Here is a 27,311-nt window from a genome sequence, read left to right as displayed (position 1 = left end):
TGAGGTACTTTTCTGTACTCAGCTTCTAAGTCCAGTGAGGCTGTTCCTTGGGAGCCTGGGAAATTCCCACAAAGCTGGAACCATACTATTCTTGCCTGGACAGGAGCAAATGCACTGTGTGTACTCAGCAAAAGACAGAACTAAGGGAAAAAGGCTTCTAGACTTTAGTGAATAGATACATTAGCTCATATCTTGGGAGACATGACTTACCCTGCAGTATTTATCTAACTGTAAGCATTAACAAGATAGATCATTATGGGACTACACTACAATAATTAGTGAGTCCAACTCAGAGTTGACCAAATATTTTCTTTCTTGGAGAAATTATTTACTAGGTTTGGTTTTCTTGTGATCTAAAGGAAAGACATTTGTTTTTACAATCCCTCCTTTGGAGAAATAATATGTTAAACCCAGAATCAGGCCTCAAAGCAAGGATTCTTTTTACTCAGCAGTTTCTGATGTTTGCCAGAGTAGTAAATTGGGACGGAATTACAAGCTTCTGAAAAGTGAAAACAGGAGTGGAAAAAATGTAGAAGAAGAGAGAGGGTAATATTGCTTAAAAATAAACTAGCTGGTGGTGGGCTGGGGGTGGCCGTGGAAACAGTGACCTCATTCTTGATTCACTGATGATGTCTGTTCACAAGCAGAAGAAAAGCACGTAACCTCTTTGGCACCATAAACAAGTATGTCTTCCTCTGAAGGATACGTGTGGAGACAGGAGGGGAATTAAGATCAGAGTAAAAGGACAAACACTAAGACATTGGAGGTTTGAATCCTCCTACTTTACAGTATGTGGAGACACTGTACCGTTAACATACTTGACAAATAATGTCTTCATTTTTTTCATTATCTTATGCATTTCTCCCTCATAACGTAGTTCTTTTTGTAGTTATAGATTTCGCCATCGTTCTCAGCATGTATATGGGGATAGTTATTGCATGAATTTTCTTAGTATTTCAAAAGAAAACGATTTTTAAAAGCAGAAGGATGTTCTTGGAGTTACATCTCAGAATAATTAATGATAACAGCAAACTGTGCTTCCACCACATTTTTTCCCCATATTTTTTAGTTGTGTTGAGTTCCTCTCCTTCAATCCTAATGACACATGAGCAACTTGGGATGTTTTCTCTTTTCACTATTTAAACAAGTGAAAAAAGTCTTCTCTTCTCATTATCTAAAAGAAAATAATATTATTTATCTTCTCCCAACGGATGACTTGAACCACTACATCTTGAGATTGTGTGTACGAGAAAACATGTAGGTATCCACACGCACTACATTAAGAGAAATCACCTTGATCTCTTTCTAGAACATAATTTTTCCCTCCATGTTTAAGTTTTTCCATATCTTGCTCTTTCCTAGCCTTACCTATCTTCCATTTGCATCTTGATTCTACACATATTCTGCTAGGAATAAAAGTGGGCACTGACTGAGTTTTAGCTTTTCCAGCTGCCTGGGTAAAGCAGCTCTGCCGTGTTAACTTAGTTTGAGATATTTCTACCCTAACAGCTTATGGGTTATGTTTCTTCAAGACTTGGCAAAGTGGATGGTAAGAAAAAGGAGTACATTGACATTAACACTTGACACATACTTTTTGTTAAGTGCTTGCTTACAACATTTGTCAGAGCGTTTGCCTTTTGTCTTAAAATGCTCAGTCCATTTCATAAAAAATAAAAATTGAAGTATTATCTCTGCCCGCCCAAGGAAAGACTGTTTCCATTAGTATTCGTAGTAAAAGGATGAATGGAATCTTTTAAATTTACTAAAGATCTTTCACTATTTCCTATCTTTTGGATCTTTGTTATTGCTTGTTGTTTGTTTGTTTGTTTCATTCAGACAGAAAGGTGTTGCTTGTGTAAGATATAATTTAACTCTGAAGAATTTTCCTGGAAATCTGATTCCTATAAAATATTCCTTCCATTTAATAAACTTGACCAGATTTTAGCTTCAGGATAGGAACTAAATCAATCTGTCTTTCGCTTTCTCCAATCTTCTGTCTCTCCTCTTTCCCTCTCTTACATGTTCTTTCTTGTTATCAAACTATTTCTGTGATTCATTTCTTACCTTCCTCTTTTTCATTGGACAATAAGTGTCTTCAATCCACCTGCCTGAGCAAGGGAATTCCAGAAGCCTTTCTAGACACAGTAGAAAACATTCAGTCACAATGCTCTCATGACTCTCTTTCACCAGCCAGATCACCAGAACCGCCAGCTCCTCTCCCTCCTTTCCTAGATCCCCATGAGGACCAAAGGCATACGATACGTCAGCCAAAGGAGTTAGATGTGGGCCATGATTTATTCCTCCCCTAGACTCTTTTGTCGCTGTTGATTTCGTCACTGTCACACTTTCCAGTCACCTCTGCAGCTGCTACAGTTCCTGGTGTTATCTCTGAGAATACGGCAGCTATCTAGACTCAACTATACTAACTACAATTAACGTCTGAGTAGCACTGATTTCTTTAACACCCAGAGTTACTGACAAAGTTGTTCAGGTTTGCTAAATTTGAAAAATATAAAATTAATAGCTTTAAATGTGATTTTCTTAAGATTTAAGTTAAAATGTGGCATGATAATTCTCAAAAAAGCCCTTTAAGCAAATATACTCAGTGGTGTGCTGGAGCTGGCCCATGCCAGCTAGCAAGAAAGAGCAGGTCATTACATTTTTAGGAATTTTGAGCGTAGGTTGTAAAATACTGACATTACTAAAAATTAAATTATAGAAACTTCACTTGAAATAAATTATATTAAAAACAATGGTAATGAAAACCCAAATTCCTTACTTCCTAATTGTTTTACTACTATCTATGCTTTCCAGGTTATTTAAATCTATTGTTTACATACAGTAGAAATACTAGATAACATCAGTAATGGCACGTCCCTTCCCAATTCTGCATTCAGTCAAGTCACATTGGTCGCTGGAAATTGGTCATTGTGAATCTATCAACATTGCCAAAATTGACAAATGTTGCAAATCAAGGCTTTTTCCTTGATTGTTTAACATTTATCACCACACCACTGTGTGTAATTATTCCTATTTTATAGATGAGGAAGCAGAGGCTCAGAGGTGAAATAACCTTGCAAGTGGTTCAAGATTCCGCCCTCATTGATCATAGGATGCCTAAAGCAGGATGAACATTTGGGTTACTTTGTTAGCCGTGAAGTATTAGTGGGGAAAAGAAAGCTCTTTAGTTACTCTCCACCTTCTTCCTTCTCCTCCACATCTAAACTTCTCAAAATGTCATCTCCAGTTTCTACCACCTTCCCGCCAGTTCATTCCCAGACCAGTGCAGTGTATCTGGGGATCTTCTGCTCACAAATTTCACACTCCATCAAAGCGTCACAATGTCTCGAGTTACATCACACCTAGAAATTCCCAAATTAAGTTCCACTCAAGTGTAACTCAGATAGAAGAGCCTCAGAACATGATGTGAAATGTGGATACCTTGGAGCTTGTGTGGGTACAGCATGGGCATGGTGAAGAAAGGGTAAATAGAGCAAAACAGGAAGTGTGTTTGTTAAGCCCGGGTACCTACAAGTATAATGACAAACTTTACCTCTTTATTTTTGTTCAGGGTGGATCCTGGCTTTCACATTTTTATTTAGTAACAGTAACATCTAAAGGCTTCCTTCAAAAGGACATTTAAGAAGCTTGCTGAGACTCCTATAAAAGATTTCCAAATAATTCCGAAATAAATATCATTATTAGCATCAATTTTCACAGTTATGATCATAATCACCATTATCCCCCTTTCTACTGGTGGGGCACCTTATATTTTGTAAATGCTTTCACATAATTTTACATTTGAATTCTAATACCTTTAAAAATCTTGTTTTATCAATGAATACACTGATGGGCATGGGGGTGGGGATAATTTATCCAGGATTGCACAGGTAACTAAACTGATGTGAAACTTTGCATTGGTTTTTTTTTTTTTTTTTTTTGCGTTATGTGGGCCTCTCACTGTCGTGGCCTCTCTCGTTGCGGAGCACAGGCTCCGGACGCGCAGGCTCAGCGGCCATGGCTCACGGGCCCAGCCGCTTCGCGGCATGTGGGATCTTCCCGGACCAGGGCACGAACCCGCGTCCCCTGCATCGGCAGGCGGACTCCCAACCACTGCGCCACCAGGGAAGCCCTGCATTGGTTTTAAATGTCAGCTCTGATGCTGGCATTTAGTGAACAATTACTCTATGTCAAACACTGTACAAGTTGCTCTTACGTACACTGTCTTATTTGGGTCCCTAAGATAAATGTTTTTGCTCATATATTTTATAGCTGAGGAAACTGGGGCATAAAATAATTAGATGATTTGTCCAAAATCCTGTTATTGAGTTAATGTTAGAGCCCAGATCTCCCTGACCTCAGAATAGATGACCTGCACCATCTACTTCAAAACTAATAGGTCCAAATGTCGACAACATGTCCTATTCAAAGGTTACTTCCATTAGTGGGAAAATGTGCAAAAATATTACCGGCCATGAAGAATGTTTAGCCTGTATATGTCATTCTAGTGAAGTGCTTTTAGAAATATGTTCCCTAGTCAGGGATTTGGGAACTTAGCACCACAAGAAAAAGCAGCTGGGGAAATATCAAATGACCCCAGTTCTTTGTCCTCAAGCTCTGACCCAATAGTTCTGGGTCATGGTAAAGTGACCTAAAAGTATAAAGTCTCAAAATTTCATTCAATTGGGTAAAGTTTAAAATGCAAACACCAGTGCATCTCTGCATGACATTTAGTGTTTCTGTTTTTACTCCTCGTGTCCTTGTATCCCAAGAGAACTCCTCAGGCAGGTTTTTATGGAAATACAAGTCAAATACTTTGAGAGAGTGAATCAAAAAAAATCACTTTCACTTTAGCTCATGGGACCTAACTGTTTTGGTTGCTGTAACAGACAGAACTTTAAAGACAAGCACAAATCAGAGGAGACCAGATTCTACATTAATGTTGGGTCTTCAGCTGCAAGTTATTTTGGAGAAGTGTCTGCATAACTCTAAATATTGGCCTTGCTCCCAAAGAAGAAGGTAAATATACAATTCAAAGTAGCTTTCTTAGACGTGAGGGAGGATGCCATTGCAGAATAGTGGGCTTGTGGGTAAGGGGTCAGGCAATTCCCCACCTTCATGTACTGTTGATAACCCTGCATCTGTTCCTATATATTTGAAGGGGTCATTTTGATTTCCCCTAGTGCAATAACAGATCCCATCACAAATACCACTTGATTTTTCTGCTATGAATCAGTCGCATATAATGGTGCTCTGCATACCATTGCTGCGTAACTACTTAGTCCAAAACTTAGCGGCTTGAAACAATCATTTAATTTTGCTCACCATTTTGTGGGTCACGAATTTGAGAAGGGCTTGACTGGGTAATTTTCACTTGGGGTTCCCCATGCAATTGCAGTCAAGTCAGTTGGGGCCAGCATAATCTGAAGTCTTGGCTAGGTTAGACCTACAACATGGCTCAGTCATGTAGGTAGCAGTGGATGCTGGCTGTTGGCTGGGAGCTCAGCCGGGGTTGATGACCAGAGGACTTACATGTAGTGTCTGCAGCAAGACAGTCTCAGAATCATCAAACATCTCACTTGATCCTTGGCTTTTCCCAGAATCCATGTTCCAGGAGAATCAGGTGGTTACCATGGGGTCTCCTGTCACCTAGCCTCAGAAGTCAGGTGGTATCCCTTCCCTTGCATTGTATTGGTCAAAGTAGTCACAGACCTACCCAGATTCGAGGGAAAGGGACATAGACCTCTCTTCTTGAATGGAGGAATATCGAAGGATTCGGGATACAATATAAATATAATAACTGTATCAGTTTGTTGCTTATATAGCAACAGCAAAACCACCACAAAATTTAAAACAAGAAACATTCATTTAGCTTACTATGCTGCAACTGGTAATTTAGACTGGGTTCAGCTGCGAGATTCTTGTGCTCTTTTCTGGTCTTTCGCATGCATCTGTGCTCAGTGCGGTGGCTCTGTCTGGTCTCTGGAGCCTCAGTTTGGGCTGAGTTGACTCTGGTCTGTGTAGACTCTGATCTTTCTGTTGGTCACATTTAGCCCCTTCCCATAGCGGTAGGAAGGTCTGAGTACTCTTGAGACCTATGTGCAGAAGTGTCCCAACATCACCTATGCTAACCAAAGCAAGTGGCAAGGTCAGGCCCAATTCCAGGGCGTGGGGAGATAGAGTCCATTCTTTAATGGGAGTTGCTGTACAGTCACTTGGTAAGGAACATCTGAATAGGGAGGGGACTAATTGCAGCCTCTTAAAAAATAATCTATTACAATAACTCAACCTCACGTAGTGTTTACTTTGCGACGAAAAGTGTTCCAAGCGTTCTAGATGTATGGTTCATTCGATCTTCGAAACAACCCTAAATGTGGTTACTAACATTATCCAAATTTTATGGATGAGAAAACTGAAACACAGAGAATATAAGTGAGGGGCCCAAGGTCACAGAGCTAGGAAATAATTAAAATAATATTCATGCCCAGGCAGTCTGGCTCTAGAGCCTGTGATTGTAACTCCTACATTACACTGTTAACAAAGTTTCTTTTTATAGGGATGACATTGGGATAGCTAATCCGGGAGGGTTTACTTTCGTATGCAAACAGGAGGGTCAAATACTACCTACATATGACATTTTGGTCAGTGCCGGTTCCCTGGACCACAGACCATGTCCTTTTAAACTATTTTGTCTCATAAGTGACATTCAAGTGACTTGTCTCATTAAATCTACAAGGAGATTAATTATTATATGCTTGAAAAAGGTAACGGAGGAAGTATACAGTCCCTGAGTTTGAAAGTAGAACCAGGTGCCTGCTTTCTTAGTTTTGCTTCCTCATTTATCAAGTGAGGGAGTTAAACCAAGTAATCCCTGGTTCTACAACATTGTAAACTCCAAGTCCCATCAGCATCATAGGTGTAAGTTGATCCAAAGCTATTTAAGGATTATCTATAATAAGGATAACGAATGTACTACGAACAGTAGGATGGTATTTCTGTTTTTTTTTATTTTCTGTAGAGCAGTCTCCTCTTATTCATGGTTTCAGTTACCCATGGTTAACTGTGGTCTGACAATATTAGATGGGAAATTCCAGAGATAAACAACTTATATGAAATCTCACACCACTGGCTCTGTCCCTCCTGGATGTAAATCGTCCCTTTGTCCAGCGTATCCGTCCCGTTAGTCACTTACTAGCCCAAATCAGTTATCAGATCCACTGTTGGTATTTCAGTGTTTGTGTTCAAGTGACCCTAATTTTAATGAATAAAGGCCCCAAAGAGCAAGCGTGGTGATGCTGGCAGTTCGGTTGTGACAAAGAGACGCTGTAAAGTGCTTCCTTTAAGTGAAAAGGTGAAAGTTCTTTACCTACTAGGAAAAATATTTTTAAATTGTATGTTGCTAAGATCTATGGCAAGAACTAATCTTTCATCCGTGAAGTTGTGAAGAGGGAAAAAGAAATATATGATGGTTTTGAGGTAGCACCTCAAACTGCAAAAATGACGGCCACAGTGAGTGATAAGGGCTTAGTTAAGACAGAAAAGGCACTAAATTTCTACAAGATATTTTGAGAGGGAGAGAGAGAGACCACATTTACATAACTTTTATTACAGTATATTATTATAATTGTACACGTTTATTATTTATTTACTAGTTATTATCGTAAATCTCTTACTGTGCCTGATTTACAAATTAAAATGCCTGGGTTTCAGGCATCCACTGGAAGACTTAGAATGCATACCCCACAGATAAGGGGGGATTCTCGAAAATTCTTCAAAAGTGTTTTAAACCACTTCCTTTTCTAGTTCATAGAAACACATGTCCTGCTGATAATTAGAAATCTATGATTTCTTTACGAAATATAGACCTTGGGAAACAGTGTATTCCTACGGACGTGTTAACAGATGTTTGGATAGGCCTTTCAATGATTGCTGCTTTAGCAAAATAATAATAATGATAATGACAATAATAATAATAGTAATAATAATAATGGGACAATGCAATTAAGAAGAGAGGTACAAAGGAGAAGAGATGAAAGGAGAGGGAAGGGTAAATTAGAAAATGAGAAAAAACAGTAGTGGCTCAAAATGACTTCTGCTTGGCTCTATAAAGGTGGTGCGAAGCTGACTTCTAGAAACTGTCACTGACAAGGAGGCTATTTGCCAAGTGCTAGTGTCCTCTGGGGAAATGTGGGAAGATACCTGTCCCTCAGAGGTGGGTTTTCTTACCGGTCCAGCCAGAGGCACCTCAAGGGAGATACTGGAACCTGGACAGCTCTTGATGGTGATTTCCATTCATTACCTTGCAACCTGGAAGCAAGAGGCTCAGCAACTCCATCATTTTATTGAAGCTTGTTTTAAAAGAGAAGTGCAGAAATGACCTTTTACCTGCACAAGTACAGGCAAGACCACAGGATGAAGTCGTGGAAAGAGCAGTGGTGTCATAGAGAGGGAGGAAAATGTTTGCACACTCTTGGCATTTAATCTCACTGAGCCTTCATTTGCTCCTAAGTGGGAAGTGGGAAGTGGGGTGGGTGGGTGGATGGAAGGATATTGCCCTGGATGAAAAGTAAAATGATTTTCTACGGAATTTCTGACTGTAAAATCGATGACAAAATTCTAATCTCTGTATCATGGCATTCTGACCTAATGCAGAACCGCTAACGTTATAAACACTGAGAAATGCATGTTTCAACCAGCATGTTTATAATGATCCATTTACAATTTTCAGAAAATCTCACCGTTGACTCTTGCCAGCCTTTGTGAGCTGGCGTCAGCACGCATTAAGACAATCCAAGGTGACAGAAATATTCATACCCAGACAGATAAGACATGTCAAGCTGGTCCAAAGGCATAAGAATAGATATAGGACTTAGTGGCTAGTGGCTAGGATCTTAGTGTCCGTACAGAATAAGAGATGTAGCTGTGGGCCCATGTGAGACTGATTGCTGAAAACAGACACCAGCAAAAATCCAGGCTCCCCTAAGAGCTGCCTGGTTTGTTAGCTGAATGAGAAAGCATCGTAAGTCCCAAGAAATGGCATAGGAATCTTTCTCCTTTATGTTTTGGGTAAGAGTAACGACAACAAATCTCCAATTAAGAACTGAAACTCCAAGCTCACACCATGCCCAGGATGGAATACCAGTTCACACACCGCGGTCAGACAGTTCTAAGCTGATAAATTCAACATGTCAATACTGATCCCGGACGGGTTCTCAGAGGTGTCCACTAGAAGCAAACCAAAATTGCTCCTTAGAGCTCCTACTGTATAGGAGGAAAGGGATTCACTCAGGAAAGAAATATTCGAGCTGAAGATAAACACTCATTCAAAACTTACACACTACAAGAGGGAATGAACTATAATTAAGGGATTCAGCAGATACAATGAACTGCAGGATTAGTATTCTAAGAACTTGAGATAGTAAAATAAACTGAAAATATAAAAATTAAAAAATAATCAAGGACTTCCCTGGTGGCGCAGTGGTTAAGAATCCGCCTGCCAATGCAGGGGACATGGGTTCGATACCTGGTCTGGGAAGATCCCACATGCCGTGGAGCAACTAAGCCCGTGCGCCACAACTACTTAGCCTGCGCTCTAGAGTCTGTGAGCCACAACTACTGAAGTCTGCACACCTAGAGCTTGTGCTCTACAGCAAGAGAAGCCACTGCAATGAGAAGCCCGCGCACCGCAACGAAGAGTAGCCCCCGCTCGCTGCAAAATCAAAATTTAAAATAGATAAAAAATACAAGAAGAGGATAGTCATTAACAATTAGAGAAAGTAAAATGTTGGAAGAGAATATAATAACTAAACTTAAAAACTCAATGGAGACTTCCACTTCTGGAAAGATGGAGCAGATGTACTTTCCTTATTCTTTCAAGGACAACTAAAAACCCTAAAAAAATACATATAATATGTATAATGTAATATAATTTTATTTTAATATATTATATCATAAGATTATATACCATAATATCATATATTATGATAATATATATGTTGTGATATATGTTATAATATATTATATATTGCATGCATATTATTATTAATATATCTAATACATTGTGTATGATACATATAATATTATACCATCAGACAACTCTGAAAGATGGAAGGAAGAAGGCAGATGGGTTAGAGTCCCAGGGTCCCAAAGAATGACATATCAGTGAATCCCCTAGGACTTCTTTTTGCCTTCTGTATTCAGACTTAGGGCTGAATAAATCAGCAATGTGGAAATGTCAATGATTATAGACAAAAAAGCTCCAACCAAAGCCTGCAAGTTCTAGCCAAAGGACCAAGAAAGGGGCAGTCTAGCAAGACAGAAGACTGTTAGATAATAACAACACTACCCCAGCCAAACACCACACTAAAACAGCGTCCACACCCTCACCCTTCTGCAAAGGCTGCATGGGTATCCTAGACTCTCACCCTCATCAGGCTGTAACAAGGAACTGCAATCATTCACCACGGCAGCGTCAAAGATTGAACTGGGACTTTCATCCCCACAGGATAGTAACGAGCCGCTCCCTCCCCCAGGATGTCAGCAGAGACCACATGGGGAACCTGGATTACCCTAACTCCCAGCGCTGATGACGTGTCTCTCCCTCTATGTGCTGGGAATATACCTAGTGGATACTATTGGAGATTCAGGTCTTTTACCATCACCAAGGTACTAAAGCCACCCTTTCCCCTCACCATGGGGTCAGTGGAAGCCACCTGGGGAGCCAGAACTCCTACCCTATCAAGCAGTAATGATGAGTCCTCAGCACAGATGTCACTGAGAGCTGAGTGGGGAACCCCGACTTCTAGGACCACCTGGCAGTAATGAAGCAGCACCTGCCAGTTCTCTGGCTGGAGCCATGTCAGAGGAAGACAGATAAATAGAAGTTTAAATAAGATCCAAAGTCTTATAATACCTCAAATCTCCAGGTTTCAATTAAAAAAAATCACTTGTCTATCAAGAAACAGAAAAGGACTTCCCTGGTGGCGCAGTGGTTGAGAGTCCACCTGCCGATGCAGGGAACACGGGTTCGTGCCCCGGTCCGGGAAGGTCCCACATGCAGCGGAGCGGTTGGGCCCGTGAGCCATGGCCGCTGAGCCTGCGCGTCCGGAGCCTGTGTTCCGCAACGGGAGAGGCCACAACAGCGAGAGGCCCGCGTACCGCAAAAAAAAAAAAAAAACAACAACAACAAGAAACAGAAAAATGTCAAACTAAATGAAAACACCAGCACTGCCACCAACAAAGTGTGCCAACACCAGGATAATAGAACTGTTAAAGTTCTCTGACAAACGTTTTTAAAGTAGCCACCATAAAAATCCATCTGTGAACAATGACAAACACACTTGAAACAAGTGAAAAAAAGCCTCAACTTCTAGTACTATTTTGAATAAGAGTGGTGAAAACTTACATTCTGGCCTTTTCCACAACCTTGGAGAAAATCATTCAGTCTTTACCATTAAGCATAATTTTAGGTGCAGGTGTTTTTTACATGTTCTCTATCTGGTTGTGGTAGATCCCCTCTATTCCTACCTCTCAGAGAGTTTTTATTTTATTTTTCCCAATATGTGGAAGGGAGGTTTTCCCAAATGTGATATTCATTCTTAAGTACAATGTGTACTTTGACCATCACTTTATTTAAGGAAGTATTTAAAGACCATCTATTTTAAAGAAATTTTCCCTTTTCAGAGTGTTCCTTTTTTTAAAAAAATAACCTCTGTTTTGTAAATGGAGTATCTGATTTTTGAGAAGATTAATAGTTTTTCTTAAGATCTACACTCAGCAACTTTCAAATATACAGTAGAGTATAATTAACTATAGTCACTGTGTTGTACATTACATCCTCATGACTTATTTATGTTATAACTGAAAGTTAGTACCTGTAAAAAAAATAAAATATGTTTTGTCCCCTAATATTGGCATTCTGTTTCCCTTGAACTCTTTTCTTTTTCTGATTTGTGTTAGTGTTTTCATGTATTAGATTTCAGTATCTGATGATCCTTGGTTGTCTTTTAGTATTTAGGAATGTAGTCCTAAAAAGTATATTTGAAGTGCTACATTGACTGGTAGGGCTCATCAAAATTGTTAATAAACCAGAATAAAAGTTTCAGAAATGGAGAGAAGCATAAGAAAAGGCAGATCATCATTTTTTTAAAAAAAGGATTATTGTTCCCAATTGTTCTCTTCCCTGTAAGATTATATTATGCACCTCCACCCATTACGTTTGACTTGCCTGTTCACTTGTAGTCATCTGCCTCTGCCCCGGAGATTTTGAGTATGATCATGCAACATGCCTTGGCCAATGGGATGTGACATTTGTCACATCTGAGCCGAAGGTTTGTGTTTGTGTGACTCGGCTATGTTTCTCTGCTACCCTCCACCAAGAGAAAAGCCTTTCCAAGGTTATGGATTCTCCTTCCCTCTGGGTGCTGGGGTGAGAAAACTCATGGCGTGCAGTCAAGCCCAGCTAGGTAATGACCAGCAGAGCTGAGGTCAACCACAGTCCTAATGACAAAATTGAGTGAGCAAGAGAAGTGCCTTTGGATATAAGGTACTGCTATATTAGGGCTATTTGATATGATAAAAAAAAAAGATGACTAATAAACCAATACTCTAATCTTAGACTGTTTTTCTTCTTCTACACACTGACCTTGAGGCATCTTATCCATGCTCTTACTACTAAAATATTGAGGACTCTAGGGCTTCCCTGGTGGCGCAGTGGTTGAGAATCTGCCTGCTAATGTAGGGGACATGGGTTCGAGCCCTGGTCTGGGAGAATCCCACATGCCGTGGAGCAACTGGGCCCGTGAGCCACAATTACTGAGCCTGCGCGTCTGGAGCCTGTGCTCCACAACAAGAGAGGCCGTGATAGTGAGAGGCCCGCGCACCGTGATGAAGAGTGGCCCCCACTTGCCACAACTAGAGAAAGCCCTCGCACAGAAACGAAGACCCAACACAGCCATAAATAAATAAATAAATAAATTTAAAATATGGAGGACTCTAAATGTCTATCTGAAACTTTTCTCTTTCTTCTGAGCTTTAGGCCTCTACTTCCATCTGCTAACCTTGTCTCAAAGGTCATTCCGTTTAGAAACTTTTCTAAATCCTTCCCCTCTGTGCTTGTCCAGCAAAATTGCATGTTCCCACTCTGGGCTTCAGCATCACCCTTTCTATACCTTTATTTATAATATTTACCTCATTGTAATGCGATTGTGAGTGTTCTATAGCTTTTCACCACTAGACCAGTAGAGACCTTGTCATTTAGAGCCTATAATACAGCTTACGCCACATACTCATGTTCTTTAAATACGTGTCGAAATAATGTGATGGTAAAAGCAATATTGGATTCAAAACTAAATGTTATCACAGTTTTAGAAAAATCTACACTTTCACACATTGGAAACCTACTATGAGGTAACAAATGTGGCTAAAAATGAGGGGAAAAAGTTTAATTTTAAGGTACAACATTTATTTTCTACTTAGATGAGAGCAGGTTGTTTTCAATTAGAGGAGGTGCCGTCCCAAATATTCAATACTAATTTATGAAATTCTATTGATTTTCTACTTTTTTTTTAACATCCACAATTTCATACGAATTGCAGAGAATCTATTTTGTTTTGAAGAAGAAATGGAAAGAAGAGAGGAAAAGAGGAAAGGAATCTTTCACTGACAATCTGTCTTTTAGACGGTATGTTATATATATATATTTTTGTCATATTTCATTCTCTTAAGAACCCTTTGTGATATGTGTCTGTAGATACAGACTGACGTTAAATCACTTGTCTTGGGCCACTCATCTACTAGTGAGTAGAGCCGGGATTTGAACCTGTGTCTCTTGATTTCACATCTGCCAGTATTTTGATGATTTACTCGGCCTTATCTGCTTGTGTGTGTACCAAGGGGTAATTGTCCTCTCTTACACACCCTATGAGAGGAAGGAAGACGAAATGTTACGATCAAACGTAGTCATCAGCATTCTAGGGAGAAGGCAATCAGGACCCCACGCAGGACACCGTGGCTCCTTCTTCCTCAGTGAACCGCTGGTTGATTTGACGCTTCCTTGCATTTGCAGTGATCAGTCTATAATTTATCGCCCTGATACGTATATGGGCTTGAGTGTTTAAACTGGGAGAACAGTCTCCCTAGATAAGACAGAATGACCTAATTTTCAGCCATTAATAACATGTCCATTTCTATTTCCTTTCTGGCATCTAAAGGACTGCCGTATAGGCTCACTGGTCTGCTACATTTAATTTGAAAAACAAATCTTCTTTTGAAAAAATGGTGATCAAACACATTATTAGAAAGAGCAGAACTCTATTTTCCCCCATGGAACTAAAAATAGTGGCTAGGCTTTGACATGCTTCACAATGGGAAGGCATTATGAGAATAGAAATCATTATTAGACTAGAAAACTGTCTGGATTTTTTGAAACTACAGGTTGTTTTTATACACAGTGTTTTAGAGCAATGACCTTTGTGAAATACTCAAATATTGTAAGAAAAAGTTTAACAATCTAATTATTGCATTTTGTTTCTTACCAACTTCTTTTGGTTATGGGCTTTTCAATAGAGGAAGCTGAAGAATATGAAAAGGAAAGAGAGATGCTAGGTCCAGGATGCAGTGGCCACTTCAGCTCTAACCACTAGGCTCTGTGCTCTTTCAAGGAGCCCTCCTCTCCTTTTCAAACATATCATTACCCTCTGCTTCCTCATTTCTTGGAAATACATGTTTGTCTAAGAAGATTATCAAAAATATTACTGATACATTGATTTCATTGATTTCATATTAATGAATATCTACTCTGTTGGTGTTCTGTGTGTGTGTTTGTGTGTGTGACAAGTGTGATTAGGACCATGGAAAATGAGAGAGAGAGAGAGCGAGCAAGTGGGGACATGAAGAAGGCTGTTTTTAGACAGGGTACTCAAAGCAAGCTCAAATCTAATGTGAATTGAATCCTGCATTGTTAGAAAAATTTACAGGAAGGACAGGCACAGGTTTTGGAAGCAGAGGAAGCAGTACATACTCTTAGAATATTCAAACAAAAGAAGGAAAACCAGGGCTTCCCTGGTGGCGCGGTGGTTGAGAGTCCGCCTGCTGATGCAGGGGACGCGGGTTCGTGCCCCGGTCCGGGAAGATCCCACATGCTGCGGAACGGCTGGGCCCCGTCAGCCATGGCCGCTGAGCCTGCGCGTCCGGAGCCTGTGCTCCGCAACGGGAGAGGCCACGGCAGTGAGAGGCCCGCGTACCGCAAAAAAAAAAAAAAAAAAAAAAACCAAAAGGAAAACCAGTGGTGCTGGAGTATGGAAAATGAGAAGAAGAGTTCAAAATGATGCAAATCATTTAGGGAAATACAGTCGTGATGAGGATTTTGCATTTTATTCTAATTGCAATGGGACCTCATCGAAGAGGTTTAGCTAGGAAAGTGATATAATCTGATAAAAATGAAAAGTTCAAGTCTAAGAAGTAAAGGCTTATTTGTTTATTTACTTATTTATTTATTTGGCCGTGCCACACGGCAGGCGGGATCTTAGTTCCATGACCAAGGATCAAACCCGTGCCCCCTGCAGTGGAAGCATGGTGTCTTAACCACTGGACCGCCAGGGAAGTGTCATAAGAACTAAAGGGTTAAACTTTCTATTTTACTACTGTTTTAAATTGAGGGTCAGCAATAATTATGAAGAAGGTGGCACAATAATTTTTGTGTCTTTTCTCCCATTTCCTCATTTCCCTCTAGTGACCCCATGGCTTGGCTGGATGCTCTTGTTACGGCAAGAATCAAGCCTGCATGGAGCCCTTCTGGCCTGGTGGGTTTCCTGCATATGTCAGTGGAGTCTGATGCCAGTTGGCTATAGAAACAAACACAGCGCATTAGTTCAATCACTGGAGCAATTTCTATATGACTGGGTGTGGTGGATATCAAGTGAATTTGATGAATTGTGGAGTAATTCACTAACTGGCAGCTGTGACTAGAATGGAAACCCAGACATAGACTGAAAAGGTGACAGCCTTTTGAGCAGAAGTCCCTAGAATAACGGCTCACGAATTTCCCCTGCAGCCTATGTTTGTTGGCAATAACACGTGCTCTCAGCCGTGCTGGCAGGGACCATGTGGCCATCTGTCCTACAGCAACGGGTTTCCGTGGTGTCCTGTCAGTCAGTTAAAACTGCTCACAGATCAAGCAGAAGGGGGGAAATCTTCAACATTCCTTACCTCTTCATCTAAAGAAGGATTGATATCTGGGTGACCTGCGGGCAGAATACAAGGCACCATCCTTCTGAGATTGCCTGGAAGCGGCAATGTGGAAAGTTAATGCATTTTAGGTTCAGAACATCTGATTTGTAGATAACATCTCTGTGGTTATTCTGCAACCCGTTAGGCTACTGATAATGTCTATGTGAAGATATTTGCATATTCTTCTGATCTGAAATGTGATTCTTTCTGTCAGGGCTCTGCAGCAGTGGGAGACTGAGAAATATTTTTCTCTATGTATGCAAGAGATATTAAAATTCGAAATCTAAGGGACTAGTCTTTCCTTGTTAATCTCTGGATTAAATTCTGGAATTTCATATAGTTGCCTTAGCACTGCAAGGCAATACATATTTTAGCCAGTATTCTTCCATGTAGGGTAGGTAGAAGGCAGACATAATCACCCAACCCCTTTCTGCAGGTATAGAACCTGATGCTTAGAGAGGTTCGCTAAAAGAATTGAACAGAGAGAAACTAGGGGAGTTGTTAACAAGAAAATCAACTTTAGTTGAATAATGTATCTCTCAATACCTACCATATATTCAAATGTGGTGGTTGAGGACTTGGCCTTTCCCCTCAGAGAGGATATATTCTTCATGGAGAGATGTGGTACCTAATTAAATTTGCTAAGATTTAAGCTGCAAATGCAATATCAGAGAGGTAGCCGAACAGGTGGCTGGAACATTTGTACAAGAAGGAGAATACCATATTAAAAATCTAGACTTTACCCTGTATGTGTTGTGGAACTATTGACTGACAGAAAAATAATCATATTTGTCTTTTAGAAAGATCAATCTGGCAGCAGTGTTTAAACACATACACATACATATATATAACTGAAAGCAGGAACCAAACTACTTGATTATTCAACGAACAGAGAAAAACCCAAGCCTAGCTCCTTGGGCTCAGGATTCTCAGCTGGTTCCTTTTTCCACCTTTGTATATTTTTCATCTATTTGATATACACTTTCAGATTCATACTATGTGTGTTGGTATTAAATGGGAAATGACTCTTAAAATCAACTAGGATTCAGTTAATGGTACTAGGAGAGTTGAGTGGCCACTTGGAAAAATAAAATGAAGTTGGATCTCAACCTCACAGCTTATACCAAAAAGTTACAAATGGATCATAGATTTAATGTGAAAACCTGAAGCTTAATTTTAAAAGATACCATAGAATAATTATATATATGTAAATATTATATATGTCAACATTTATATATGAAAAATAGAACACCAGTCTCTAAGGGAAAAGACTGATAAACTCAGCTAGATCATCATCACCATCACCTATGTGCAAAACCCACAATAAGCAAAAGTCAAAAGATGTGACAAATCAAGAAAATATACTTGCAAGGACAGATTTTTCTAATATTGCTTTTCTAATAACAAACTCCAATAACCCAATAGAAAAAAATAAGCAAAAGGCAGTTCACAGAACAGAAATATAAATGGCTCAAATATATGAAAAGATGCCCAACCACACTCATAATATGAAAACTACAAATCAAAACCATACTGTGATACCAATTTCACCACCAGTTTGGCATATATGTTACTGTTGACAAGAGATTGGGGGAACAGGCACTCTCAGCTACTCTGGATTGGAATGTAAATTGTTATAATCTCTAGGGGGAGCAGTTTGAAAAAGGCTATCAAAATAACAAATACAAAATAACTAAATGCCCTCTGAACCAACAATTCTACCTCTAAGAATGTATATCTAAAAATATACTTTGTATATGTGAAATTGTATATATCTAACTTTATACAAGACAATATTTTTGGAAGTAGCAAAATATTAGAAACAACCTAAACATCCGTCAATGGTGAATTGTTAAATTACAAAGCAACCAGGCGATGGAATACAATGCAACAATACCAAGAAACAAGAAGAATTTTTTTTATGTCCTGATATAGAACATAGTAACAGTGAAAAAAATCAAGGTGCAAGTGGGTGCATTGGTATCCCAATATTTACATAATATGGGGAAAAGATTAAATGTATCTACACATGTATATGTAGAGAATTAATTCCTTATACATGCATGAAATACTTTTGGAATGAAATCAAAAGAAAGTGATAACATTTGTTGACCCAGACGAGGGAGACTGGTTGTCTGGAGTTTAGGACTGGAGAGAGAATTTTCATTGTGTGCTGTTTCTTTTCTCATTTACTGTGTAAATGTATAATGTATGGAAAATTAATGTTAAAGAGTAAAAAGATAAAGATAAGTTCACAATAAGTGAATGTAGACCGTCATAAATTACTCAGAGATTTTTCCCCATCTAGTTTCTTATTTAATCCTTATCTCCCTGTTATCATTCCTTTTCACAAATGAGGAAATTGAATTGTAGAGATAAGTAACTTTTCCAGAATCACACAGCTAAGAATTGAAACCTAGATATCATTAATTTGGCCCTGCTTGCATTTTAATTACCAATTCTTTGCTTGTTTCAATAAGGTGTTTTTTGGGTTTTTTTTTTTCGTGAAGGACACTGCTAAGATGTGTTGGTGCCCACTTCTATCTTGCTCAAAACATTTCCACTGTTGTTTTTCCTTTTTATAATTTTAAAAAATTTAGGGGTAGGTTTGAGTCCAAAGAAAGTCTGCAGCACAAGGAAAAGAAACAAAATCTGAAGGCACAGTTAGCTTCTCCCTAATTTGGACTTTAGTTAACCGCTCAGCGGTAGATGCAGCTGGCAACTCCACCTTATAGCAACTTGAAAAGTGTAATAAATCACTCATCCTCGTATGAGAGGTCACTTTATTACAGGATGCAAGGGGTGGCAAGCGGCAGTGAAATAGTCAGAAGGGCACCGGGAGAGCTGCTTTTGTCTGTACACCCTGTGGGCATCATGTTTATTAAGTTCTATTTTACTTTCAAGGAGAAAATCGTTCCCGGTAATTATGTGTCTCTTACTTGTCAGTTCCTGAGAGATCCTCTGACAGGTAGGGTACCATTTATATCGACCTATCCCGTTCCTTGAATTCCATGGTGGCATGGCTTATCCATGCCCTCTCCCACCTGCTAAGAGCAGATCATTAAAGGAGGTAGAGAGACCTCACCAGGAAAGGGACACAGAGAACAAGATGGAGGGGCCACGTTTTCTTTTAATCATAACCCTCCCTCCAGCAGAGCAAGTTCCAAGGATGAGACTCGTGTAAAACAAGAAGTCTCAGAAACACAAAGGCGTAAGAAAACAGAGGAAGACTGAGGAAGAGTTCATGCCGGTCTCATTGAAATGAGACTGGCTGTGAGGCAAGCCTCCAGTGCATGGCTTAGTTTTGTTGTTTTTATTTGATTAAAATAAATTGGGCATCTTTTCTGTTAGGGTTAATTAAAGTCTGGGTTGAAGTATGAAAATACCAGTTGGCAATACTTCCTGTGACTTGGGAGCTGAAGATCTGATTCAGGTCTTGTCCTTCATAATTAGAGAGATTCATGATATTCACTTGGGTAGACAACTGGGCCAAAATTAAAAGAGCTGTGAGAGATTATTTTCTTCTTTCAATAAGCACATATTGCATTTAGAGTGACTATGCAGTGTTAGTTTATATGTCAGTGGATATTAAATTAGTGCAGTCTTTCCAGAGGGCTCTAACAATATTTCAAATATACCATTAAAATGTTCATATATATTCAATCAACAATTCCACATCAAGTTATTTTTCTTAAGGAAGTACTTGGAAAAATATGCAAAGATGTATAGAAAAATATGCAAAGATGTATACAAAGATGTATAGGATGTTCATTGCTGTGTTGTTTATAATAGATAAAAACTGTGAGTCTTTTAAGTGTACAAAAAATGATTAAGTAGATATTTAACCAATCGAAATGATATTATCAATCTATATTTACCAACATAGGAAAATGTTCACTTGTTATGTGAGAAAAACAATTTATGAAACCATATTTGTAGCGTGATCCTAGTTTTTACATATGTGATATACATAATACATATGTGATGTAAGAATATGCAATAAAATGTGTCCAGAAATTCTCATTGTGTAGTAGACCCAATAATGCCTTTCTTTCCCTGAACTTTTTTGTTCATTCACAGTTCATCATGAACTTGTAAGAGGAAAAAAAAATCTGCTAAGGGATCTACCACTCAAAGCACTCTATCTGAATTTTCAATCAAAATGACAATAAAAATAGATGGTATTATATGCTCTAATTAAATAAAACTAGTGTACTTATTATACACTGAATGAACATCTTTCATATTAATACATGGCAGAAAGACTGCCTAAGGTAAGACCCGCTAGAAACTTTAAATTACATTATTTTTCCCTTGCTAATACGTTACCCTTGAGTTGCATTTCATCTTTTATTTATATGAAGCCTTACTTATCTTCAATTTATATTCACATATTTCCTTATTTTCACATTGGGAATTAATGACATTGACAACTATGAGTAATATTAATAGTTTATTTAAAATTTATGTTTTCATCAAAAGAGAGGTAATCACTGATATATAAGGCATATGAAGACAGTAAACACTTTTTAAATTTTATTCTATATTCTTCAGTCTCTCTCCATAGCCCGTACTATAGATTTATTCATCGAGTAAATTGAGATGACAATGATAGTGCCTCCAACTACACGTATTTCATTCATTTCTACACAGATATCTATAGAACAATTACAGTGAACAAGGTAGTGAACTTGGGGCCACAGGTATATAAAGTTCATTACTTCAAAGAGCTTATCTCTAGGTGGGTGATATTTACCTATCATCTGAATCTGTGTAATATGCAAGTAAAGTGAAGCTAAGTATGAACACAGTTCTATGACACTTCAGAAGAGGGAGGAATTGCTTCTGTTTTCAGAAACCTAATCAGGCTCCATGATGTTGGTCTGGACCTTGAAGGCTTGGGGGTATTTCTCCAAACGGAAATTAGGAGGAGATCTTCTAGGTAGAGGGTCAGTCACAAGCAATGGAGTAGAAATGGGAGATTGGAAAGCTTGTTTGGAGTGTGACTCCCAGTTTGGATTGCCAGTAGAATGACTTATAAATAAGTAATTAGTGGAGAGGTAGATTTGGGTCAGAAGATGGGGATTTTGAAACCTAAACACAGAAGGCTATGCTGTGTTCAAAAGTCCAATAAGTTGAGGAGGCCACGGCATTTGAATAGTGAGCTGATATGATTAATCTGTGCTATAAGAAAATCGATCTGGCAATACCTCATACAACGACTGGAGGAAGAAGACATTTATTTTTAAATGTCTCAATTAATCATCAGAAGTTTGTCAATAGAAAATTACTCATTCTTTTCCATGTTTATAATGCGCACCACTATCTTTTTTTCATCAAGGTAGTACACACTCAGAGTTGCACTGATAAGAGACATGTGCTTGCTTGAGGACGAGAAAGCAAAGAAGACCATGAACTTAAATTTCAACAGCACTCTTTATTTTTGTCCCATGTAGTTTTCTTATCACTCCAGTTGGATTAGGCCCAGAGAAGTTATTCATATACAGGCTGAGCACTTATTTTCTAGAGACAGAATGTTTGGTTCTGAAGCCTATCACTTACTAGATGTGTGACTTGGAAAAGTTACTCATATTTTCTGTTTCTCAATTTACTTACTTTTACATAGAAATAATTACTGAACCTGCTCTAAAGCATTGCTGTGATGATTAAATTAAAAGTAGGAATAAAATGAGAGTGATTGTCTCATAGTAAGCCTTTAATGAATGTTCAAGATACTGTTTTTACCTCCTTTGTGAAAAAACCAAAAACCCAAGATGTTATATTGTGTCTGGATTTGAACTGGTGGTAGTTTGCAATTCTGCAAGGAGAAAACCAGACCCGGTAGTTTATTTATTTGTCTGCCTGTTGGTTTGGGATAGCAAGAGATGCCACACAATATATAGAGAAGGTGGTAAATTAATACAAAGCTAGGGAATTCATTTCACAGCTTAAGTGAGAAAATTTAATTCTTATAAAACATGTTTTATGTCCTAAGTGAAAAAACACAATTTCCAATAACAAACGCAATTTCCAATAATAAAAATAGTTTACAAATTTAAGTGATCAAATTATTTTAGTTATAAATCTTACTTCTCACTCTTAGGACATAGAGGGAAAGAATTTTATAACTGAGCTTAGAAAGTTGATATGGTTTAATTCTGTAAGACTTGAACCTCCTTGTTTTTTGTTTATATGGTACTGGGCATTGCCATGGACACTGAAATATAAACAGCAAATAACTACTTACTCTTCCTTTGACTTCATGGTTAGGAAGCCACTTTGAATGACATAGTTCTTATTATTGATACAATTACATTTCTTTACCTAAAGTTACTCAAAGACATTAAAGCCCATGATTTCTTAGTTTTCATCCCATTTAGAAAATGTAGACCTTACACTGCATCATCTTTCAGGACACGTCCAGGTTTGAAATTCCACAACTACAAATGTGTGGATTCAGTATTCCTGGGTGGGTAAGCGCTTGCTGGTGTATTGCACTCCTGAGGTGCAATGGTTAAGTGGTTTGTTTTCATCTTGTGTGGCCATATGAGTTCATGATTCCAAGTGATTTTAAAGATAATTTATCCAGTTAATATCTGATGAGGACCCACTAAAGCCCAGACACTGTGCTATGCACAGGATTAAACAAAACACACAAGGCGCCTGGTCTCATGAGCTTACATTCTATTTCAGGAGACAGAGGATATATGACATAAATAAAGAAACAAGACTATTTAGGTGGTGCTAAGTTCTGAGAATAGAGTAAAATGAACCATGGCAACAAGTAACTGTGGAGACTGTTAAATTGTTGGGGAATTCTTACTGAGATGATGCCATTTGGGCTGTATCTGATCTCAGAGACCTCTCTCCAGATCCTTTGTCAAAGGCATTCAACAAAGGCGGTGGGGTTCTTTTGTTTGTTTTTTAATAAATTTTGTATTCTAGAATAGTTTCAGATTTATAGAAAAATTGAGAAAGTAGTACAGAGTTTCCATATGTATCACACCAGTTTCTCCTATGGGTAACATCTTGCATTAGAATCGTGTATTTGTCATAATTAATGAGCCAATTTTGACACATTATTATTAACTAAAGGTCATAATTTATTTCTTAGTTTTTACCTAACGTCCTTTTCTTCTGTTCCAGGATCTCATCCAGGAAACCACATTACATTTTGTTGTCCTGTCTCCTTAGAGGTCTCTAGGCTTGACAGTTTCTCAGATTTCCTTGTTTTTGGTAACCCTGACAATTTTGTGGAGTCCTGGTCATGTATTTGGCCCTCAAATTAATATTTGTCTGATGATTTTTCCCACGATTGGACTGGAGTTAGGTGTTTCTAAGAGCGGACTACAGAGGTAAAGTGTCATTCTCATTACATCATATCAAGGGTACATACAAGCAACATGAGTTATCAATGAATTATCACTGTTGATGTAACACTGATCACCTGACTGAGTTAGTAATTGTCAGGTTTACTCACTGGATACTTGCTTTCCCCCCCAATCCCTGTTTTTAGTGTATTATTTGGAAGAAAGTCACTATGTTCAGCCTGCACTTAAAGAAAGGGGGTTTATGCTTTGTCTCCTTGAGGGTGGAGTATGTACATAAATTATTTAGAATTCTGCTTGGGAAATTTGTCTATTTTCCCTCACTTATTTATTTACTCAGTCGTTTATATTGGCATGAACTCAAGGGTACTTATTTTATATGTGAGTTATAATACATTATTACTTTATTTATTTTGGTACTTAAATTTATTCAACTTTGGCTATTGGGAGATCTTTCAGTTGGCTCTTTGACATACTGCCATCATTGTGGATTTTTTTTTTTTTTTTGAGCACTTCTTCCTTACTTTTTATCACTATAAGATGCTCCAGGGTCATCTTGTAAATATTCTGCTGCAGCCTTCAAATTAGCCATTTCTCTAAGGAGACCTGGTTCTTTTTATGGGAGACCTGAATTAGAAACCAAGATCTGTGTGCTAGGTGTGCTTACTGCTGCTGGGGTGTTGATGCTTCTAGTTCCCTAGCTGACAGTGTGAGGAAATGTACATGTATGTACTAACACATATATAAATATATACGAATCTATAAATATTTCTATATGTAACTATCTCTATGTATATTAAGCTAAACATGAGTTCATACTGATATATCAAACTCTAATCCATTATCATTTTGTTCATTCAAGCTTCATCCCCTTGCTTATCTGAAAACCGCAACTCCAACAGTTAGAAACCTGGATCCCTCCATCCACCATCCATTGACTTAGTTGTTCAGTTTTGGTACACACACATAGTGATTACAGAATCCTTAACCCATGTCCCCATGGGAAACAGCTTTATAAACGGGAGTATGATGACAACGTACAATTGTTTTTTGTCTTATTACTATAAAGTTGTTTCTTTACAGCAATCTGCTATTCTGTTTTTGGTTATTTTTGGTCAGAGCTTTTTTTTTCCTTCAAATCTCAGATGGGGAATTTTATTTACAGCTTTATGCTGCTTAGATAGCAAGGAAATTATGGAGGGCTCTTGGTCATCCAATCTGTTTAATGGATGTGTGGATGGAAAATAAACTATGAGTATTTTTTGGATGCGAAACAGACATGAGAAAGTGTATAAATAAACTCTTCTTTAAATGAAAGGAATGAGGGGCGAAGGCAGAGGAGTCTAGAACCAAGAATATAGGAAGTTTAGTTGGTAAGAACAGTGCAGTTAGAAGATAACCCATTTACTGGCAATAGATGGAGGATTTTAGAGGAAAGGGAAATGAAGCAGTTTCCTTCCTTAGCCTGAGCATATAAAGATGTGCTCCAATATTTTCTTCTAAACATTTTGCATTTCATGATTAAGGCTTCATTTTGCATATATTTATGGTATTATAAAATAATCCATCTTTTTCATGTGGTTAACCAGCTATCTCAGTACATTTTGTCGAATAGTCTGTCCTTTCCCTACTGATGTGTGTTGCTACCTCTTTCATGCACTTCTTTATCTGTATGGGTCTGGATTCTGAATTCTCTCTTCCATTGGTCTATTTCTATATCCTTCTGCTAATTCTACATTGTCTTAATAATATGACATTGTCATAATAATAGGATTATATATTAAATATATATAATATATATTTATATATATATAAATTAATATGATAATTTAATATCTTGTTAGATAAATTGTTCTGGCTTGTTTTTTCCCAAATTGCCAGGATTATTATGTCATGATTATTCTTGCCTCATAGTTGGTCAACTTCCATGAAAAACCCTATTGCGATTGTGAATGGCATTGAATGTATAGACCAACCTAAATAACATTGAGTCAGTGCATCCATGAACTAAGTTCATCCATTTGGGTTGCTACAATAAAAATACTATAGACTGGCTGGGCTTACAAACAACACAAATTTTTTTCTCACAGTTCTGGCAGCTGGGAAGTTCAAGATCAAGGAACCAGCAGATTTGGTATCTGGTGAGAGACCCTTCTTGATTTTCATAAACAGCCGTCTTCTTGCTGTATCCTCACAAGGGTGAGGGAACCCTCTGGGCTCTTTTTTATGAGGGTGCTAATTTCATTCACAAGAGCTCCACCCTCATGACCTGATCACCTCCCCACAGCCTCATCTCCTAATACCATCACATGGGGGGGTTATGTTTCAACACATGAATTTGTGGGGAGGGGAACACAGATATTCAGGTGATAGCATTCTGCTCTTGATGCCCCTATATTTATGTCCTTTTTGCATGCAAGTACATGTATTCCAGCCCAACAGTCTCAAAAGCATTCACCCATTCCAATATTAACTTAAATTCTAAATCCAAAGTCTCATCTAAATAACATCTAAATCAGATATGAATGAGAATCAAGATACAATTCATCCTGAGACAAATTGCTCTCTAGCTGTGAACCTGTGAAATCAAACAAATTATGTGCTTCTAAAATGCAGTGCTGGGACAGGCATAAGATATACGTTTCCACCCAAGAGGGAGAAATAGGAAAGAAGGAAGGAGTGACAGGTCCTGAGCAAGTCCAAAGCCCAATAGGGCACATACAACATTAAAGCCTAGGGCTCCAGAATAATCTTTGGCTTAATGTTCTGTCCTCCAGGCCCACTGGGGCAGGCTTCTCACCTTCCGGATGCGCTTGAGCAGAGGTCCTGCTTTCCAGTACATTGGGGCAAGGGTCTTGCCTCCTGGACCCAGTGGGGCTGCCGTCCTGCCTTTGCAGCTTTGCGGGCACTGCTTGGACCCCCAAGGATCTCTGCCCACAGCTTCGTGCAGCCCTGTCCCCACTGTTCTGTGTGGCCAGTCCTTGTGACAGCTCTCTGCTTGGGTCCCACCATCGATGTTGGTCTTGTTCTTTGAAATCTAAGTGGAGGCAGCCAGGGCTTGGGCAACCTGTAGAGGCAGTGCTGCCTGGAAGCCACTAAAGTTTGCTGCTTGTGTCCTCTGGAGAGGTGGCCACTGTGGCCTGTGCATCACTGAGGTAGCCAGAGCTGCACCTGGGACAGCTGAGAAGCATGGCAATGGAGTGCAAGGAGTGCAAGGGTCCAAAGTCCTGCAGGTACCAGGGGCCCCTCCTGTGAAACTGCTCTGCTCCCAGGTCTTGCACTCTGGACCTGCGATGGAAGAGGCAGGCTTGATGATCTCCAAATTGCCTTTAGGGTCCTTCGTTCATTGTCTTGGAGAATAGTTCCTGCCTTCTAATCTCCTGACCATTTGGTCTCCTGGTCACACCCTTAACATTCTTTCCTGAGAAGCTTTCTCATATACATAGGCTGAGAATTCTCCAAATCTTTAAGTGCTGCTTTCCTTTTCGATTAACAATTCTGTCTTTAAATCACTTCTCTTTTCTCACGTCTTACTATAAGCAGCCGGAAGTCAAGCCATACCTTCAACACTTTGCTTAGAAATAGCTTCAGTTTAATGTATAATTTCATTACTAGCAAGTTCTACCTTCCAGGAACACTAGAACATAAACACAATTCAGCCAAGTTCTTTGCCACGTTATAATAAGGATGGTTTTCTTCCATTGTCCAAAACATGTGCCTCATTTCCATCTGAGATCTCATCAGAACGGTCTTTAC

The sequence above is a fragment of the Delphinus delphis genome, chromosome 21 (genome assembly GCF_949987515.2).
Source record: "Delphinus delphis chromosome 21, mDelDel1.2, whole genome shotgun sequence".
Lineage (NCBI taxonomy): Eukaryota > Metazoa > Chordata > Mammalia > Artiodactyla > Delphinidae > Delphinus > Delphinus delphis.
This window is presented reverse-complemented; position numbering follows the sequence as displayed.